Raw genomic sequence first — 17,130 nt, 5'->3', positions numbered from 1 at the left:
CCTCGCTGCAGCGGCCTTCGCCATTGAGAAAAGTGCCACGATCGTAATGGGATGTTCAGTGATGCTATATGCGGAACATTCCTTATTTGCTATCTTGGAAAGATCAAAATCTACCCTCACAACACAGAGAGCCTCTGCTTATGAAATAATAATATCAAGTCCAAATGTACATGTGTTCAGATGCAAAACAGTGAACCCAGCTACCTTCATTACAGAGCCATGCACAACTGAGGATTTACAGGAACACGATTGTAGCACATACGAGGGAGAGGGCGATGACATTCCCAAAGCAAGCGAAAACGCCCTTACAGAAGGTGAAATGTATTTCATAGACGGATCAGCATCCATAAATTCAGAGACAGGAGAGAAACATGTGGGGATGGCGGTAGTGCGAATGGAAGAAGACACATATGAAGTGATTGTGCAAAAATGCCTCCCCTCACATTACTCTGCACAAGCAGCCAAACTGACTGCGCTAATCAGCGCGTTACACATAGCCAAAGGTTGTGCCGTGACCATATATTCAGATTCAGCTTATGTTACCACCACAGATCACTCAGGGCTGTCACGTTGGCGAAGGAGAGGGTTCAGAAGAGGAGACGGGTCCCCTGTACAACATGCCACGCTGCTAAATGAACTAATAGAAGTTTTAGCAGAACCATCGGTAGTAGCGGTGGTTAAATGCCAAGCCCATACCCATAACACAGACGTCGTCTCATTGGGGAACGCGGCAGCCGACGCGGCAGCAAAAGAAGCCTCGTACTTCAATAAGACACCAACATCCGAGTACATTGTAAAAACAACCACAGCAGAACAACCAACAGATGCATACAATAACACGCCCATAGCACAATTGATAGAACTCCAGAGAAGGGCCCCACCGGAAGAGCAGGAGTTGTGGGGCAAACAAGGGTGTAAGCAATCAGCCACAGATCTCATTTGGAGACAGGAAACAACAGGCAAGGTAGTAATGCCTGTAGAATTATTAGAAGTAGCATTCCAACAACTGCATTTTCCAGCTCACGTTGCAAAACAACACATTGCCTCAGATATTCAAGAGGATTGGTTTGTTCCTAATCTACATGAATACTTAACTAAATTTGTGATTGAATGTACTACATGCTAAACTTACAATTCAGGAATGACACAGGTCCATTTAGAGAACTACATATCGATCACGCCGATATGGGAGAAAGATGTAACGGAGCAAGATACTTGATTGTGGTGGTATGCCCTTTTTCACGGTGGGTGGAAGCGGGCCCCTGTCCCTATCCCGATGCAAAATGTGCTGCCAAGTTCCTTGTGAGATAAGTATTCTCACGGTGGGGAATCTGTGACGTGATCCGTTCAGACAACGGCACACACTTTGTAAATGACCTCTTCAAAGAGGTGACCTCCCTTCTGGGGGTGAAACACAAATTATGTTCGATTTATCATCCAATGGCCAATGGAGTTGTGGAGAGGATCAACGGGCTGCTTAAAAGCAATTTATCGAAATTATGCAGCACGTTGAAAAAAAATTGGGTATATTGTCTGCCCGTAGCACTGTTCCAACTCAGAAACGAACCATGCAAGGACCATCATTTAAGCCCGCACGAAATCGTGACGGGAAGGAGAATGCACACACCGCTCTCCCCTGTTAGGAGAGCGTCTGATGCGCACAGGGCTGCCACAGTGCTGGGAGAAGAATTTAAGGAATACCTAACACAGCTAACGCGTGCAGTACGCAGCATAGCAAAACAAATTGTTTCACCATTTACTGAAGATGTAGCAACAGACACCTGCATGCCGACAGCAGACAGCCCAGAGGGGCCTTTAATGCCAGGGGAGGAAATTCTCATTAGAAACTTTGTGAGAAGGTGGAATTCACCAAGATTTCATGGTCCATACACAGTGGTGTACAGCACCCCAACTACAGTCAAGGTCACAGGGTTAAAATACTGGGTGCACCTCTCAGACGTAAGAAGGGCACACCAAGTTACACCTCCCAAAATGAAACTGACTGTGTGTATGCCATCACTGGCACAGGTTGATATGATAACAATTGCAACTTAAGACAGGGAAAGGATAGGGGAAAAGCAAAGGTTTTATATATTTCTCTCTCTCTCTCTCTCTCTCTCTCTCTCTCTCTCTGTCTTTTCGTTTCATATAAATCGTGTTGTTTTTTCTATTTTTTCCTAATTTATTCCATGATGAAATGAAAAGGAATTGTTACATGCCTAACTGAGTAAAGAAATGAAAAAGAAATGAATAATTGCAATTATTTTTCTTCCATGTGACTTAACGAATTTGTCTCGCCCACATAGGTTCAACATGAGCCAAAGCGACGAAATGACTGAGCAAGCTGAAATGTTAGATAGAAATAGGGATGCCACTAGGGCCAGCAGATTAAATAATTTGGAATGTGTTATAAAATATGCTGCCATATTATTTGCAATAATGATGTTTTATCTTACTTGGTATAATGTTGTTTTATATGTGGCAAATTAAATGAAACAAGGGGGGAGCGGAACTGATATGACAAAACAAGGGTCTAAACTAATATGGACTGAAGCAACGACTATTTTGAAGGACACTTATAACATTGAATTGAATGATAAAAATATAACATTGCCCCTTTTACAATTGCACGTAAACGAAACAGCTATTCCATTGTTGAATAATACTGGAGCCAAGGAAATAGAGCTTGGATGGAATGTAAATGATGATTACTATTGGTTAACTGATTCCAGAAATACAAGCATGCGTACACACACTGCACCAGAAACCACTACTAAATACACACATGTCACAATGAACAACATAGATGAAGCATGGTCTAGAATATTCCCGCTGCAATATTCACTAGTTAGTACCCAATTAAAAAACAGAACGAGGAGAAAAAGGGGGGTGGGAAAAAACAGATACGATATTTATCATAACTTGGGGTTAGATGAAATAGAGGACCCCCGACACCCTGACCAATCAAACAAATGGTATTCAGACATGAGCGCCGCAGCAAAGCAAGCAAGTAACGAAAGTTGTTACGTTTTCTCACTTATTCCCCATGCAACTGGAACCCCAAAAATGTTAATCCCACAGGAAGTACCCTTGTCTGAGGCCCAATGTTGGATTCATCTGATGCTGTGTAGAATAAAAAAGACATTTCAAGCACACACAGTCACTATGGAAAAATTGGAAAACGAACAAACTTGCACCAGCAGACGACAAGGAGTAATCTGCCTCCAAGAGCCATTTTTCGTTATAAAAGGCACAAGATATGCAGATGACAAGTGGCATGATGAAACGATTGAATGCAAAGCTGAGCGGCTTCGAGGGCTGCCAGATGAAACATACGAATGGGCAAAAGAAACGTGCATACCCATCTGGACACAGCATATCACCAAGCTGACATGGGTCACACCCCTGGAGAGACCCATAAAGATTCAAAAGGAAATACCGCACAAACTTTGCTTCCATGGAGAAGGGAAGGTGAACATGGGAATGGTGCGGCAGTGTAATAAGACTTTAATACTGCCAGTCATGCAAAAAGGCACTGCTGCATTAATGGACATATACTGGATCTGTGGCAAAAGAGCTTACCTGCATCTCCCAGCATCCTGGAGGGGCACTTGTGCCCTAGCCACACTTCACTCGGCACTAATGGTGATACCAGAAAGCCACATCCAGTTTACAGCAAGGCCTTCGGCTGACACATATCGACAGCAGGCCAATCGACTGGCACATCGGCAGCAGGGCAATCGGCTGAACCATCGACAGCGCCCGATGAGACATCATAAAAATAGAGCTCCGTGCACTGCGCCTGATGACGATGCAAAACAGATATGTCTTAGATCTTATCACAGCGATGGACGGTGGTGTTTGCAAAAAAATTGGGGGGGCGTGTTGCACGTTCGTACCAACTTCCGATGCTGATAACGGGACACTGTCACATGTGATAACAGCAGTTCATAATTTTGGGGAAAGAATGAGAGCAGAAGGCGGAGTAGACAACAACACCTGGTTCAATGACCTGTTCAGCTGGATACCACCGTGGGTGAACATCGCAGCAAAGATACTCATTCCCATCATAGTCTTTCTTCTTTTGATATTCTGTGTAAGGCCCCCTTTCTGTCCCAAGACTAGGGGCATTGCCAAATCTCCCAGTCAGTGGCTCGCTGGTGCCATCTTTGCTGCTGCTCCTCAGATGGGGGCTCCTGCCTTGAGATTGGTAATCTCCCCAGGGCCTCTTTGGAAGGCTGTGAGCTGCCTTTGCTCAACGACGGCAGGTCTGCAAAACCTGACACCTCCTTGGGACAATGCATCCTTGGCTGCGGCTTTTTCTTGGTGCGTCTCCTGTTGGTTTTATTTCTCCGAGGGTCCAGTGGGCCTGGCAATCTCTTTGTTTTCAGTCGCTGGAGCTCATGCACTTTGTGTGCACGCCCATTCACTCCAGGGCCATTTCGTGGTAAACAATGCACTGAAACGGACTTGCCAGCTCTCCTTTGCTGGAACTCTTTGCAAGACTCGACTGCATCAAAGGGACACAGCATCGTCCTCTGGACTGGTCATTTTGACTCACAAACTCTAAACATCCTAACCAGGAACATGTTAGCCTATGGCCCATTGAATAACACTGGGACGCTCTAACCTTAAACCTCTATTTTAGGAACGTTTAGGTCTACTTACCTGTTGTATGGGAGTGAGGGGTCCTCAGGCCCCCTTGCGTCGTACGCTCCTCAGTACAAGGCTTGGACCGCGTGCCTCCGGTAGTGGTATTGCCCCTTGCCCTTATGTAAAGTTAACCACGGTTGACTGCTGCATAGATGGGACTACTGAGCAGGACACGGGGCATCCATTTTTTGTGCCCCCTTTCGACTCCATCTTGGGTAAACAGGCCTCACTGAAATAGTACAGCAATGCTCATCTCCCCTTTCCACCGCAGCAGCCAAGGACAGAGACACACACACACACAAGGCGCGCAGGCAGCTGGCTGGCCCCCACCCTTGCACTCCCCCTGCGAAGGAAAAGCTCTGTGCTTCAATTCTAAAGCTGAAGCTGGAGAAAAGTTGCAACAATCAATATGCTACAGTTTTCTTCCTCTTAGATCACTCTTTGCCTAAAAACCGGCATGTGAACCAAGATGAGCTAAGCACGTTCTGCTTGATTCGTTCTCATAAACGTGCAAGCCACCCACCCCCATTAAAACAATTTATTGCCATTCTTACCCTGCACCCCCTGTAAGGTATTTCTTTCAAGTGCCAGACCCTCGCCTGTGCTGCGAAACCCACCCAACACACCCACTACTAATCTTGAGCATTTTTATTATTATATATGCTTTTACTTGCACTAATGAATTTGAAACCTAGAAAGAGATGCGAACATAGCCTGATTCTTTTACATGCACAATAAAGGTTAAGGACTTCAATTAAAGCCACGAATGACCCAATTGTACTGATAATAATCATTGTGTGTAACTTATGTAGAAATGTGACAAGTAGCATAAAATGTTTTAAATAATTTGTCATTTAGTATGAAACAATACTAGGTTAGGTAGTGACCACAGTGACCGAACCCTGACCTGCATGGAGCACAGGATGTTTGACGTCCGTCAGCTACTCAGCCAACCAGGAGGAAGAGATGCTACCCACACCTACAGCACCACACCGTCTGGCCAATCGGGTCCATTAAGTATTTTTTGTTAGACTTACTTTAAGTAATATAAATGTTGGCACTGATGTAATGGGTTAGAGAGTGTTTTGGGTTATTTCCTAGCTGGAGAAATAAACCATCCTTAGAACTCTTGCAGCTGGGTCTCAGTGCCTCTTTCCCCGACAAGGGGTTTTGGCTGTTATTTTATTTCTTTTTCTCTCACAAGTAGTAAGACGGGGAAAGGCACCTACACTGTATTGGCGGTAACTTTATTAGTGGTGACTTCCTGTTCCAATATAATCTGTTTTCTCCATCCTGGATTGTGTTTAAGTATTTTAACTTGTTTTGAGTCTCAGGGTCCCCTCCGGGTCTCCTGGATCACTGGGTGTATTTTTGGGGGAGTCTACACTGCTTGTTCTTCCTAAGCCTCTAGGTGCCCTAGTATGGTGCTATATTTTAAGAGTGATACGGGACATGCCTGGTGACTCGGTGTGAATTGTTAAAGTGCATTACTTAACTGTAACTACTGCTACAGCATCTGATACTTGTAGGGAAAAGGTGATTTTATTATGCAACCGCTGTTTTTAGCCTCTTCTCCTCTTTCATTGGTAACCTGTGTTTAGTCTTTTATAACAGGGGAAATACTCTCTGGTGTAGAATGACTTGTGGAACACAACCCTATAATTTATAACCTTTTCCTTGCTATCTTGTGGGGACTCGATACAAAGTATCAAGCGCCTCAACCCTGTATCTTTTTAGTTCAATGTCACACTTTCCTTTGCTGATAAATTCTCAGGCCTAGTGCCTTCCAATATTCCATCTGGGTATTACCCTAAGAAAAGTATGTTCTACATGCTGCCTACTTGTACATACATGTATATTGGTACCCCCTCTCTTCTGGGTGAACCCTGTTTTAATGTTATGTGCTAGTGTTGGTGATGGAATTATACATGATACATTATTGTGATTGTACATACCTATGTTGCTCTGTCATTATGTACAATAAACCACTATTTTTATAACGGACAGTGTGGACATTCCCTGCTTTGTCCTTGTGGTTCTTGAAGGGCCTAGGTCCACCTTACTTCCCCTCCTGAGATTAAAGCCTAGACTGCTCTGCCTCGCTACCAATTGGAGAGTCTGGCCTAGCATGATGTGTGTAGACCGCTCTGCAACCTTAGGGGATTCTTCCTGAAGGGCTTACCAGAGTCCCTCTAGTATAAATCTTCTGACAAATCCCCACAGAACTAAAAAATCAAATAAGCCAATTCAACGGATCTGCTAGAGGTAAGCATCTGAAGGGTTAATTTAGTTTGGCTCGACAGTTTCTAGCAGAGGAATGCAGTGAGCTATAGACTTGGGTTAATTCAGAGTTTCCTACAGGAAGTCTCTCTTCCTATCAATTTTGTATTATAGTAGCAAATCTATTGGCTGCCCATTTAAGAAGGGTGAAATAAGAACAATGGTCTACTGTTGGAGAATTGGCTATAAGTGGTTTTACATCTTCCAAGGAATACATATGATAACCCTGTGGTTCCTCTGGACTGTCCGCTTCCTGGATTTTCCCCTCTGAGTCTGTCTTTGTTAAATAATAAGGGTGTATGAAATCCACTGGTGGAGTTTTCAGGAATGGTCTTTTGCAGGGGGATCGAAACCGAATTAGTGTTTTTTACCACCTGTTTTCACCCAATCTTGCAACAACAATTGCCCTTTAGCCATAATGCCTCAATAAGACTGAGGCTGCTATAGCGCTATTATGGTTCCTTTACTGTTGCCCTTTGTGTGCTTTGAAACACAATTTACTTGCTGTATAAGTGCCTAAAAAATGCACAATAAATAAATAAATAAATAAATATGGATAACTCTACCGCTGCCGACTTCTGTGGGGAGGACACAGTAAAGAGACTGTTTATCTCGTACAAAGGACATTATCTGCAAAGCTGCCTTATAAGCTAAATAATACTCCGTTGTGTGTAAGGGTGATCAACTCTATGGAAGGGATTGTACTACCCTGGCTTGTGTAGATGTGAAGGCCAGAGTAAGTCTTCCCAGATTGGGTGCCAGGATTTCTCTTTATGTTTTTGGCATCTAAACCTTGAGATGTTCCCTCCTGAGGTATATTATCAGTAGTTTTCGCAGTGCCCTGACATTTTGGTGTGTTCTGACTTGCTTGGAATGGTATGTGTTTGCTTACCTCCAGGGCTACGTCGATCGGCACCCTATTTTTCAGTGCACTCTTCTTTCGCACAATGTCAATCTGTGAATGAAGAGTGGATCATCAATAGTACATGTACACACAGTATGGGAATGCTGTGAACGGAAACACCTCTTTCAACGTGCTTTCTACTTCATAAGTAAACAACATGTATTACTCCGGCCTAACCACTAGATGGCCGAATAAGCAAAGCATGTGACTTTAAAGAAATTCACAACGGAGCAGGACATTTTGGCACGGCCGGTTCGGCACGGGACGATTTGGCGCGGCCGGTTCGGCACAGGAGCCGGTTCGGCGCGGCAGCCTGCGCCGAACTGGCCGTACATAAATGTCCTGCGAGTTAATGCAGGCACCACAGCCATGCAGACTACACAGCCGGGCCCGCAAAGGTGGGGGCTGTGCTGCTCGGAGCAGTCTGCTCCGAGCAGCACAGCCCCCACCCTTGTGAGCCCGGCAGATGTAATCTGCCCTGTGCGCCGCACATCAGTGCACATCGCCTGCTGTTTAGGGAAACATTCAGTGCAGTGCACTGAAAGTGCGAGTTTCAACTTCATCCCACACTATTTAAAAATGAAACCGCTCTAGAACAGTTTCATTTTAAAATAGTGTGGGATGAAGTTGACACTCGCACTTTCAGTGCACTGCACTGAACGTTTCCCTAAACAGCAGGCGATGTGCACTGGTGTGCGGCACGCCAAAACATCCCAGCGGCGAAACATCCCGTCGCCGAACTGGCCACGCCAAACTGGCCGCAGCGAATCGGCCCGTGCCGAACCGGCGGCGCCGAAACAGGGTGTACCGATTCACAACCCTCCCACACGTCAATGTCAGGAGTAGAATAGGCCGTTCCTGCTATGGGTGCACATGAATCTAAAAAGATACAAGCTCCAAAACGACTACTACTGATAGGTAATTTTTGCCTTCTGGTGCTTGTGAATCTGCTTTGATTCACATGCAATGCGTAGATTAGAAAGCAATGTTGGCCTCTGGTAGTTGGGCACAGTTGAACATTTGCAACAAAATAAAAATGTCTTTAGAACTGCCTGATCCGATCATGTGTCTGCTCTGGTTTGTATATCTATACAGTAGTGTTTTGTGAAAGTGTCACTTGATCTCCAGGTTACTGCTTTACATATTGCAGCCAGTGGAAAATGTTCTAGAAATTCTAATGTTGTCTTTGTGGCTCAGGTTGAACATGTCTGTGATCCTGTGGTGTAGGGGGCAACGGTTTATGTGCAAGAGCATTGCACACATGGATGCAGCGGACTATCCATCTTATGGTGCAAGGTTTTCTAATGGGAGAGGCCTCTTTTCTGATGGTTAAATGGCATGGAAAACTGGCTTCATTTGTGTATGGCTTGTGTTCTATTAGTGTAGTACATCACCACTCGTTGTACATCAAGCGTATGTAGGCTGTTTTCTGCTTTGTGGCCTGTAAAAGAAAATGCTATTTGAAAATGAACTTTGGTGAAAAGCATGTTTGAGTGCAAAACACTACTTTGTCTTTGTGTATAGCTACCAATGGCTCATCTACTGATAGTGCCTTTAGCTCACAACCCCTACCGATGGATGTAACTGCCACCAGAAAGGCCACCTGTAAGTGAATTGCTTGAGGGAGTACTTCTGAATTGGATCATAGGGTGGTAGCATTTTAGACTGTATAACGCTGCGTTGACATCCCAGCCTGGAGATGGGTTTGAGAATGGTGAGTGTATTCTTTGCACCACTTCTATGAAAGCATTAAAGCCTTGTACCCTCCACCATGTAAACGTATGCTGTGAGGTGGTGTAGGCCACTAGAGCCACTAAACATACCTTTGGTGACTTGTACATGAGTCCAAAGTCCTCTGTCAGTCTGGTACACTCTGCTAGTAAGCTTTCAATATTTTGGATCAACACAATTGGGTGCGGGTCCCAGACCTGCAATGAGAAGGATTGCAATGGATAACAACAAAGTTGCTAGAATTGTGTTACACACTTCAGAAATAAATGGGAGGCGATCAGAATGAAGTAACACAAACGAGAGTGAGTGGAAATGAGCCATATAAGCTTTGTACCCTGCCTCCATCTAATGTGGCCGATATTGCAAGAAATAAGGAAAGGAGTAACACCCAGAGGTTATCTACGTCTCCCAATTCATTTATTGCTCATGGTAATGCTAAAAATACCAGCGTAACATCTGAAGCCAATGTACCCTTTAATGAGACTCAAGCTCAGCTATCGGCTATCCAGTTCGCAATAAAAGTTATATTAAAAATGAATGGCAAAATCTTGACGTAATTACCAGTATACCGCATTGTCAGCAAGACTACCACAAAGCTGAACAGGACCTGGATGCTCTTATGGAGGTAGCGGAATTACTGTCCACAAAAACTACACCACTAACAGCGGAGGAGGTGCCGGTGCATTCTGGCTCTGCAATACTTATAACCAACAGCGCTAGCAGCAAAATTAATCAGGATGACTCAATCTTTTTATCCAGAAAACAGTGGAGGGCCCAAAAAAGATGGTAAAATCGACAAATAACTGCTAATGGTACAATTCAATTTTCTAGAGTGGTGGAGGAACAAACAGAAATTCCCTGCGAATTAGGCACTGATCGAATGCAGTTGGGGGAAACAATGATTCGGAAAAAGAAAAAAGGTTGCAAAGCAAGGAAGCTGACGAGCTGGGTGATTTGTGACAACAAGCACAAGTTTGATAATGAACGGGTGGTGAGGGATGAGAACTGCAAAGAGCTCCCATCTGCTACTATAAGAGATATTGATCTTGAGGAGCTCAGCGCAGAGCCGGTTCCAGGCAAACAACCAGCTACAAAGGGGAACCCTCCCACTGTCGTTTAGCATCTGATGCCTGGATTGACATCCCCAGCAAGGAACCAAAAAGTGTTTACTATAAGGGACTGTGGTCAGGGCGATGAAGAATATGGACCTCATATAAACAGAGCTGGAATATTGGCTATTATAAATTCCATTGTCCCTTTGTGTACACTGGACACTAGAGATTTTGACCAGCAAAATCAGCTAACATCACCACGAGCAAAATTCATTGCCATACGGCAGAGGTGGCTGAAATTAACCGTTCATAATCTGCTAGATTTACAGACCTGAGCTATGAGTTGGGCCACAAATTGTGTCATTAATAGCCTCTAGCACAAAGCATTAGGGAAAGATGATGGCAGTACTAGTGGATCAAATACGTCCCTTACTTCAACTTACTAATGCACCAAAGGCAACTCAAGAAAATATTTTGGGTACATTAAAATGGCTTATAGAAACTGTTGCTTCAAAAGAAGTTGCATCCAAGTGAAATGTGTCAGTTTGTTCTTGGAATACTACGGGCTTTACCCACTTATTAAGTAATCAAGGATCACTATCAGAGGTTTCTAACTAGGATGTCTTCTTGTTGTAAGAAACATGGAAGACTTCACCTATGTGCATAGATGGTTTTCAGAGATTTCAAGCATTGGCCAAAAAGGGCACCTTAGGTCGCTCTTATGTCGGCCTTGTCACTGGTATGAAAACCTATATGTGTGCCAGCGCAGTAAGAACGCAAAAAGAAAATCCTAATGTGGTTGCAGTGTTACTATCATTCCCTGGTAGAGCTGTGCGCTGGCTTGTGATATATGTCTATGATCATCCTGGTAACAGCAATACTGGAGATATAATGGTGACTGTATCTGAAATAATCAGTAACGTGTGTTTATTTGGGGAAAAAGGTGACATCATTATAGGTGGAGACCTCAATGCTAGAGGTAAATGTATGCACGAATGCTTAGAAACAAACTATGTATCAAGCACCTGTACCATGGTCCCTAACGGGTTGAATGCTAAAGGTGCACTTTGGGTGAATTTTCTGTATGACTGGGGTTGGTGCATGATGAACGGTTGTGCAAATGGAGATCGTCCTGGTATGGTAACCTGGACAGTGCATATGAAAACAGCAGAACTGGATTGCATATTCGTCAACCAAACTTTGATTGCAAATATTTGACAATTAAGTGTACTGGGCAGCTACAGCGACCACGCTTAAGTGGTGTTGGGATTGTCTTACCCGTGCACTTTGCACCACAAGTCTTTGGTTGGGGACCTTGACATAAACACAGGCGGCAATAGACTAAGCTGGTCCCATAAGAATATTGACAACGCACGTATTTCCATGACAGAGTCAAACAGCAGTGACCTGGAAATTCTGGCTAACATGTCTGCGCTCTAGATTAAGATATGGATTAAAGAATGGTCCTCCCTATTTGCCACTGTTAAAAGTTCCCCAATCTACTTGCCTAACAATAATCAGCGTCACCAGTATGACCGTGTAATTAGAGATGAGAAAAGAACAATCAGGAAATAGATATGCAAAGTAAAAACTGAAGCGAATACCCCTGAAACTAGTGCCTAATTGGTAAAAATCCATCAAAAATTAATACTCAGAATGGGTCAACTGGTGGTGTTATAAACAAAAACAGATGCAGTGGCAGAAACATGCAGAAGCATCTTCCGGTGGTCAGCCAAGAAAGCTGTGGCAACTAATAAACAAATGTAGAATTCCTAAAGCCAGTATGCTAACTGTTTCTATAAGTGCTCAAACATGGTCTGACTACATAAGCTCTATGTTCTCCTTCAAAGGAGATCAGCAGGTGGCTGACCCTGTAACTACAGGATTTCAAATGTATTTTGACAAAGAGGAGAGGAAGTCCCTAGTAATTGGCCTAAAAGACGCCAAAGCACCCGGACCAAACGGCCTGGCCAACGTGGTGTTGGAAAGTAATCGTGAAAGTTTGTGTAATACACTTTCAATATTATTTAACAAAGTGTGTGCAACTGTTGTAATTCCTCTGTTACAGACTATTGGCCCTAATGAATGTATTGGGGAAAATATTTGCCTCCCTGACCTTGAAGCGTCTTGTAAAATGGGCCAGTATCAATGATATCAAGGATAAATTCCAGGTTGGCTTCAGGGCCTGTTCCAGTACTACGCATTGCATACGATTGATAAATTTGCTTATAACATAAGTTAAGCTTGGGCAGCCGCTATCTGTTCACAGTGATGGTGGACTTTATTGTCACATTCGACTCCATTGTACATAGTCAATTGTTGCAAAAGATGGAGGCTTATGGGTGCCCGGATCATCTTCTGCGCGTGGTGTGTGGTCTGTATTCTCAAACTACGGCACATGTGAGGTCGGATGGGGGATGGCGCATTTATGCAGCCTGTTCCTACCAATATAGTAGTGAAGCAGGCCTGTGTTTTTGTGCCACTACTTTTCAACATCTGTCTGACAGACTTATCTGCTAGACTGGCGAAGGTAGAAAATTGCCCTCCTAGGGTAAATGGAGTTAAGGTCATATGCGTATCTTACGCTGATGACATCTTAATATGTGACCGTACATTCTCAGGCATAAAAAGAAACATGCTGGAGTTACAGAGATACGCTGATGAGAACAGTCTGGCCATAAACTATGACAAGACCAAACTGTTAGTATACTCCCACAAAAAAATAACTGTCTCTAGATTGGTGTACATGAATAAGTGCATTGAACAAGTATGTGGGTACAAATATATGGGCATAGAGCTAACAGTAAAGAGTGACTATGCTGAATGTATTGTGGACAAGAAGAGAAAGGCCTTGTCCCTTATTGATACGATTGAGAGGTGCTCAAAAGAGTACGCTGGTTTCCTCCTCCGAGGAACTCTATTATACAAACAATGTTTTTGTGCCACTTTGCTATATGGTTTGGATACATTGTGTATGCATGACCTTTCTTGGTTACAGACGATTGAAGGTATGTTTTGGCGTAGTGCACTTGGTCTAGGACCCAGTGTGCCCACTGAACTTCTGAGGCTGCAACTTGGTTTACTGTTCCTCACCTCTATGGCTATAAAACGTTGTTGTCTACTATGCATAAAGGCGAGGTCTAATCCTGTATGACCTCCCCTTTCTTTGTTGGGAGAGAAATAGGGTTGTGAGTAGCAGGATGCATTTGAGAGCTTAGTACATCAAACGTTTCTCAACATACACTGGAAACCAATATGGAGCTGCAACTATTACGAGTTGCAAAAAAAGCTTTGTGTCTAAACTGGAAGAATGGGATTGGTCCAATAATTATACACACTCAGCCAAACTAAAAAGCTACAAGGAATTGTGTTAACTGGTGCACTGTACACCTATAGAGCTCCCCAGAAATACTTCTTGTTGTGTCCTTCAGCTGGCCTGCAGAGGTTTATCCTGCTACTGAGAATATACAAGCTTCCTGTATTGGCATGTATAGGACCTCAATTGGGGATAGCTAGGGAGAACAGAACATGATGTATGTGCAAACTGGAGGGGACATTGGAAACGGCCCAACATGTAAAAACGGCTGATTGTACATGTCTAATATCAAGAGCAGCACATTTTGGGGAGCTCCTTAAATACATCTAGTCAGTATTGGCACATTGCCCTTTATTCTGTCTGGCTGAGAATCCAACGTTTGTAATAGGATTTTAAATGAATTCTGCTGCTACAATAACTGACGAATCATGTTATTATTATAGGATGTCTGTTTGAATTTATTTTATATTGTGGATTGTTTATGTTTATATAATGTGGTATATGCATTTTAAATATTGTAGTGTATTCACAATGCTTTTAGTATATGCTGTTGTTTTATTTTTGTGAAAAGTATAGCACAATAAAGACAAATAAAACAATAAAGTAGTGCATTGCACTGGGCAGATTACGCACGTGTTGCACCAATCTCCAACCGTCTTCAATTTGGTGAAGTAGCATGTTTGGTTTGCATATCTCTCTTAGAATGGCCATGCATCTTTGAAGCAAAATCTGACTCCAGGAGCGAAGTTGCCACATTTAATATTTGCAGAGTTGGGTGTGTGTGATGTTAGTGTTGCTTTGTCAACAGATGATGCACTGGATGCAAATTGATTGGGTATTCCACCCCGTGCACAGCAAGTGCGGCTGCCTCATTGTCTCGCCAATGTTGGAGCGATGGAGATGAGAATCGTGCTCTGGTGTAGAAGCTTGTGCACTACACTGTGTATTAGAGGGTGTCCAAGGATATGGGGGAGTGGATGGGGATAACACGTGCAACTGTCCCCGACTGTTGCATCCACAAATGGAGCCTAGTGACCCTTTTTTGGGAACATGGATGCAAAGTGGGGGCATTTTCCATTTGCGCTTGTTGCAAATAAGTTCATGCCTGGTATTCTCAAATTGGCAAAAATGGTTCTGTGTAGAGGTGTGCGCAGTTCCCATTTATGTTCAGCCAGCTGAGGATGTCTATGGCAGCTGTTCCCTCCTGGAACATGCTGGGTCAGCAGGTATATTTTCCTCTTTATAAATCGTTGCCAAACAAGCTGCACTCTTAGTGATAGCGTTTGGGGTGAGCTCCCGCTGTTTATGTAGAACATTGCTGTAGTGTTGTCTATTTTCAAGAGAACACTTTTTCCTTTCTCTTTTTGGGTGCTGTATAACCTCAACTGAATCGTCATGAGTTGCAGAACCAGTGGCGGCTGGTGAGTTTGAAAGCTGGTGGGGCGTACATTTCCCTGGGCGAATTTTTGAGCGAGCACGCGCAGCGCGTGAGGCCACAACACCCAAGGGGGGGACATTTTTGGGAAAATGGGCTCCAAAATGTGCAATTTACTGTCCAAAAACCCACCGAGATATGACAAAAGCATTAGGTTTTACATTCTAATGGTGGTTCACACTCCTTAAACACCACACTGACATACGACAGATAATCACACCAACGATTTACATTAGCAGCCCGGAGCATGCATAAACCGCTGCTCCAGACAACTCACAAAATATCTAACACCTGCACAACACAGAGTGCCCTATCTTTTCAGCTCTGCACATGTCAACGTTGCAACAGCAACCTTGATCTGCTACATATGTTCCAATGTTAGTCGGTTACCCCGCCTATTGCAGAGCCATAAGCTCCAAGAAACCGTATAAACAGCAGCAGTGCTATAGAAGACTCAATAGCATAGCATGACATGGTACAGTGATTCCCTCATTCTTCTGGGTGGCAGGACTCTGGGGGGTCCGAGCAACTTCTGTGACTGGCAGCAACAAGGGATGTGAATGTTAGTTCTGCTGCAGTCAGTCTGCTATACGAGCATCTGCGGCACACCGACTGGCGGGTCTATATCTGCCTATCAAATCAAGTGATGTGACACTGAGGGAGTGGCAGTGCCACAATAACGCAATTCTAAGCGGCGGTCTCACAGACCATTTTGTCCCTATGATATGATATGGCATTTATAACATGCCTATACACAAGTGTTTCAAAGCGCGACGAGGCAAGGGAGGGGGAACAGAGGGAAGACAGACAACGATCTTACTAGGCCAGGTGACATTAAGATCGCGCAGTTGCAGGGGAGGTGGGATAGGGAAAGTGCGGGGTGGTGGGGTAGGGGGCAGTGCGATACATATAGGATCAACAGTAAAAAATAAATTAGATAAATAAAACAGTAGGTAAAAGTGGCAAGTGCAGGGGTGAGTGCAGACATAAGAGGTCAAGAGCTGGGGGGGGGACTGTAGGGATACAGAAAAAGGCCCAAAGTGCTAATTACATCTGCCCCCTTTGTAAAGGGATAAAAAATGTTTTAAAGCTGTGAAAAATGTGAAAACTTATAAGTGATGTCACAGTGAGATAAAAACAATTTATCCAGGATAACAAACTTTAGTTAAATGGTGAAGTGGTGTAATGTTTGGCTTAGCAATACACTCTGTTTCAAAGAAATGACTTAAAAAGTACACAAATCATAAACAAATTTGACATATCTATAAGCCCTCATAGAAATAGGTTGAGCAAACTGAGTATTATAGTAACTTCTCTCTCTCCCATCTTGCCTAAAAGACAACTACCACAATCCAAAATCGTGTGCGTCGGGTAACCTGTGCATTACAGTAACATGAATTCGGTGGTCACTGCTCTTAGGGGGTAACTTAGGTCCAGGTGCTTGTACAGCATCGCATTTAAATGCACCAAATAACCTCGGCACGTAATGCTCTGCTCTCCAGACTCTCTTGGAAGTTGTGTTGTAGCCAGCCGCGGCCCGCCACCACGTATCTGCTATTTGTGCCGTTTTATATTTTCAGCATTTATTTTCGGAAAATGGCGAAAATATAAAACGGCACAATTAGCAGATGCATGGTCGCAGGCCGCGGCTGCCTGAGTGGGCAGCAGCAGCGCACGGCCAGTGCCTGCCCTGGGCCTTGCGCACCGGTCCGGCATGGGGCACGGACCGGGGTTAAAACAAATAGGCCCAGGGCAGCGG

Source organism: Ambystoma mexicanum, chromosome 2p, assembly GCF_040938575.1.
Source record: "Ambystoma mexicanum isolate Mex_15411 chromosome 2p, UKY_AmexF1_1, whole genome shotgun sequence".
NCBI lineage: Eukaryota > Metazoa > Chordata > Amphibia > Caudata > Ambystomatidae > Ambystoma > Ambystoma mexicanum.
The sequence above is the reverse complement of the archived record's forward strand: the minus strand, read 5'-3'. Positions refer to the sequence as shown.